Source organism: Rhagoletis pomonella, unplaced genomic scaffold, assembly GCF_013731165.1.
Source record: "Rhagoletis pomonella isolate Grant_MI unplaced genomic scaffold, Rhpom_1.0 Rhpom_scaffold_00175, whole genome shotgun sequence".
In the NCBI taxonomy this organism is placed as follows: Eukaryota; Metazoa; Arthropoda; class Insecta; order Diptera; family Tephritidae; genus Rhagoletis; species Rhagoletis pomonella.
In genome coordinates, this window is record NW_023458729.1 from 125,475 (window position 1) to 131,339 (window position 5,865).

Consider the following 5,865-nt stretch of genomic DNA (forward strand, 5'->3'; position numbering starts at 1 on the left):
AAAAAAAATTTAAATGTACATATCGTCGCACATTGGGGTATTTGACCGATTTAGAAACGAAGTGTCCGATTGTGGAAACATTGATACCTACGTATTCATATAATCGCGGAGAAGGTTTATATTTAGGTTAGAACATCAAAAGGGTTGCCATGTGCTAAAAGATCAAATGCAATTAAGTTAAATGATTACTACAATATGGGTATCAATATGGGTATCAATCGAATTAGGTAACTGAAATATGTATAACAATATTGGTGTCAGACTGAAAAGTTTAATAAGGTTATAGTTTGAAACTATTTTTAACGGGGCTGCCACTTGCTTACAAATTGAATCCAATGTATATGAAAGGTTAAATTAATTTTAACAATGCAACATGAGATGGTTTGCCACCTGGCAAAAACTGTAATTCAATTAATTTCAATGAATTACTACGCTAAGGGTATCATCCAAGCCGGCTTTGATTTCAGGCGGCTCAATTTTCAATTACATTTAGTAGGATTGCTACCTGTTTAAAAAAGAAACTTAATCAAAATAACATATGATTAAAAAGCAATGGTTGCTCCGTACCATTATGTTGAATTTTATTGAAATAATTGGCACCTTATCTAACACGCAAAAATTTCATACACTTATCACTTATCGAACTAACTATAGATATAGTAGTTTGTTTTATTTGAGATGTCTTTTAACTTACATTTTTTAGTGAATCTTTTTTGCCTTCTTAGAATTAATAATTATAAATAATTTGGAAACGTGGAAACTTTGTACAAATATCTCCAGATAAAATTAAAAAAATTATCTGAATACGAAATTCCATAAAAATCGTTAGAGTCGTTTCCAAGAAACCTTTGGATATATATGGGCAAATCTACAAAATAGGTACACTTTCAAAAAAAAAAAATTTTAATTTTTAAACTTCTAAGCACACCTATGTTTTATATATCATTTTATTCATAATCTCTTAATAAATCGATTAATATAAGTGTAATTCATTTTCATCAAGTGCTTCAAAAGTTAGACAAGGAATAAACATGAAATAGAAAACAAAAGAATAAGCTGGGTGCAAATTACGCTGTTCAAGTTGTAAACTTTGAGCAAAGATTTTGAAAGTTGAACTCGCTTAATTGGGACGTTCCAAATTCAATGGCGTACCCTGTTTTACCAGATTGGCTCCGGTTTTCGAGATAACGGTACTTGAAAATATGATTAAGTTTTAACTATTTTATAAATAACTCCGCCAGTTTTGAAGTTATTTTACTAAAATTTTGCACATAACAGTTTTTTAATATTACCTTAATTATTCCTTAAAATTATCGAAATATGTTCACATTAACCTATAGCTCCAATACAACTGATTACTCAGATATGTGTTTTTGCGCTATAATTTTAACTTCATAACTGAATAATAAATTGTATGCGTGCTATATGTCAAATTGAACCTATACTAAATTTTAACCTGTTTAATTTGAGGAGTTATAACGCAAAACAACATCTCTGATCAATCAGTTGTATGGGAGCTATATATTTTAGTGAACCGATTTCGATGATTTTATGAAATAGTTAAGGTAATATTAAAAAACGGTTATGTGCAAAATTTTATTAAAATATCTTCAAAACCCAGGGACTTATTTTTATAAAATAATTAAAATAATTAAAGTTTCAAGTACCACTATCTCGAAAAGTGGAGCCAATAGGGTAAAACTTAGGACGCCATTGAATTCAGAAGGCTCCAATTAAGTAAGAGCAACTATCAGAACAATTGTCGAAAAAAAGTTGCTTTGATACCACTCTTGAAATATTCTGACTAAAAGAAGGAGCATCATTAAAAGTAGTAAATCAGGGTTTTTATACACTTCTAGAGAAAAATTTTTTGAAGCATTTTGAAGGTATATGTAATTTTATAAGGACTAGCAGTTATAGAAAGATTTACATCGTTTCGACGTATTTTCCAAATGTGCCTTTAATTAAAGTGTTTTTGGAACAAAAATTACGCTCATGATCGCAGAATATTTTATCTTTAAAAGTAGGTTTATTCTGAAAGCACAGCTCTTGCTCAGGTATCAAATTATTCGTAATACAAACAATACATACTTAAAAAGTTCTTAAACTTAAATGCTTCAAAAACTATACGCGATAAACCGAAAATTTTGAAAATTGTGAAATGTGGAATTACAGACTTTTAGTTACTTGCCATTTCGTTATTTTTTAATGCACACTCTTATTACCTACTACATATGAAGTGTACACATAAGTACTAATTGCACATAAAATTTCAAATCAGTATATGGTGTGCTTCAAAAGTTATGACATAATTAATTTTGCACCTCTTAAAAATTACATAAAAAATTCACTTGTTTTCATAATTTTTTTTTATTTAAACACCTATAATTCTAAAGTTATGCAGCAAATTGATCCAAATTTTTTTTTAAGCTTCAAGTATACGTCAATGAATTATATCCAAAAGCGACCAGCTTGATATATAGTTTCCAACAGTGAAAATAAAGCTAAATAACACAAAGGTAGCCGGGTTTTTAGATTTGCCCATATACATACATATTTACAGCAATTGATTGTTTAAAGTAATGATACATATATGTAGTTTGAGAAAATATCGTACGATTTTGCTGCCTTAAAAACTTATTTGCAACTTTTTACAAGAACTTACCCTTAAGTACACATTTTTTTTCTAAATGTACGGACAACTATTTTCTCCCTGCAACTTTCCAAATTTTTATATTGAACTCCTCCTCCTCCACTGTCCCAGCATAAAACCGCGTATCGTCATTCTACAAAACCGCGTAACTGACATTTGCTGCCAAAAATTGGATTTGCTCACACAAGCTCTTGGTTCAATCCTTTCCATTAGTCCTGAAATAACTAGCCAAAAATGCGATTGCTTTATAAAAAAGATAATCATTTTAAAATATGAGTGTTTTTACTCTCTAGAAAATAATTTATGCAACCTCACATACGCGGTTTTGCATTATCTTTATACGCGGTTTTGCATTTTGTTGATACGCGGTTTTGTACTTTAAACGACGATATGTACATACTTATGTATATATGTACATGTAATAAAAAAATCAGACAAGAGAAAAAATACAAGCTCCTTACATCATATTTGTTATTAATCGGCAATTCTCTTGTGAATATAGGTACTATAAGTTTACATACTGTCGTTTAAAGAACAAAACCCGCTTATCATCATTCTGCAAAACCGCGTAACTGACATTTGCTGCCAAAAATGGTATTTGCTCACACAAGCTCTTGACTCCATTCGTCTTGAAATATAATAGCCAGAAATGCGATTGCTTTGTGAATAAGAGAACCATTTTGAAATATGAAAATAATTTATGCAATCTCACATACGCGGTTTTGCATTATCTTGATACTACGGTTGCCAGACGTACTGATTTTATCAGTACAGTACTGATTTATCAAGTCTTGTACTGATTTTATTAATTTCATCAATCAGTACGCTAATGTCCTAGTTTTTCAAAATTTGTGCTGATTAGTACTGAATTTTGTATTCAAACAAAATACTTTAGTATTTTCTTAAGGTTTTTTACATTACGTTGGAACTTCCTTAAACTGTAATGTAAAAAATAAGATGAAAATAATTTAATTATAGTTGACATATTTTAGATAATATTTGATATGCCCAAGAAATTAATACAACAAATAGATGAATCGTTTTATGGGCATATCGCCGGGTCGTTACGTACCAGTTGCGATAATATGATGTAGCTTAAACTATTTAAAAAGAAGGCTTAAATTTTTGGCTAGAGTTGTAGTTACCTCGAAAATAACTTTCACTTTAATACCAATAAATTTCAATATTCGAATGACTTTTGCATATAACTTCCAACTCCTTTTTCTCAATTTACTGACTTTGTAAAAGAGTTTTGCATGCAAGACATAGAGTTTTATACTCATTTTAGCGAATTCTTAGTCTTTCACAGTTTTTGCGTAGTTGAAAAATTATTTAAGCCATGAGGAAATATAGATGGGTTCCTTAAAAAGTGGTACTTTTTCACAGCATGAGAGGATCTTAAGAATGGCGCAAAGAGAGAAACCGGCTTCTAATTAAAATTTTTGAAAGTGAACTTCAAATGAAAAGTAACTTTAAAATGAAATGTAAAGAATTCTTTGACTATTTATGTAAACACTGAAAATGGGAATGATCTCATTATTGCTATTCGAATAGTCACAAATATAAAATAATTTATTGGCTCCTGTGTATAATGATGTGTACGCTCATGTTAAAATGAATAACACTTTTATTTTTAATGAACTATATTTTATTTATATACCAAAATATGGTTAAAAACAAGAACTCAGGCGTTTTAAATTATTTTCTGTTACTTACATTCATAAATTTGCTTTGAATGAAAATGTACTGAAAAGTACTAATTTTTTTAGCATGAAAAAGCCTAATGTACTGATTTCGCGCATAAAAAATCTGGCAACCCTACTTGATACGTGGTACTTTTAACGACGATATGTAGTTCTTATAGAAATAGTTAATTTATACAAGCAAACATACATAATTTCTCTGTTCACTAATTTTAAAAATAATTGATGTACTAGCTATTCATAATACTAACTGGTACGATGAATCAAACGATAAATTTTAGTGTTGAAAATGCCACCTGAATCCCTTTGATGTCAGATGTTCCTTATTTATATCCTATGAATTTCTGGCCTCCGGTTCGAGCATTGGAAAGAATCGGTCCAAATCAAGTTTGCCATTAATTACAATGGTCAACAGCCAAAAAAAGGAAGCGGGCCATTCATATTTCCAGGATATATTTTGGATTCCGATTCCCGATATATGTAGAAAAAATTTTTATACATATTTGACGCAAACACATTTGAGGCATGTCCCGTCAAGTGAACAGGAAAAGTGATGCGTTGTAATTCGTTCATATTTGGGTAATTGTACTTGTCCTAGGTTTGAAAGTGTACACACAATTTTTATTTTACATATCATGGTTATTTGTCGAATTAACTATGGGTTTCTAAAAATAGTAAAAGGGTATATTAGGATGTTTTTGAAGTCGTTTTTAGTGCTGAACAAAAAAAAACAAATTTGCTTCGGAATTTGCGTAGAAAATTCCCTGCGTTTTTAAAAAAACCAAATCAAGTTTCCAAAAAAAGGCGTGAGTACTAGGTACACATGAAATTTGATGTGTGTTCATATGCATTCGTCTCGGCAAAGCATGAGGCGATTATATTATATACATACATATCGTCGCTTGGCTTGCAATACCTCGTATCCGCCAAATGCAATACCACGTATAAGATAGTCCGAAAATTAAAAAAAGAGCGAAGAAACTTATTTTTATATTCAACAATTTATATTGAGCTCGAGTCCGTTTTAAATGAAAATTTTTATTGTGGAAAAGCAACAATAATTTGAAAAAATGGTAGAAGTGATAGCTATATCGGAAATCACCACATTTCCTCATCAGACTTCTTTCAGTAGGATTCGAACCGACGATCCCACCGACTCAGCCAGTTGCCTATGCACCGTGCTAAGTACGCCTTGTAAATTATCGTTTGCTTTTTATACCCGAGCGCACTTGTGCACAACTTTGTTCACATAACGGTTGTTTGTAACAGGCAAAACGAATCGAGATAGATATAGACAAATGTATACATAAATGATCAGAATGAAAAGAGAAATCGATTAAGCGGTGACTGTCTGTCCGTCCGTCCGTCCGTCTGTCCGTCTGTGCACACGATAACTCGAGTTAAAATTGAGATATCTTAACGAAACTTGGTACGTGAACTTCTTTTGGGCGTAGGACGGACGGTATTGAAAATGGGCTAAATCGGACAATAACCACGCCTACCTCCCAT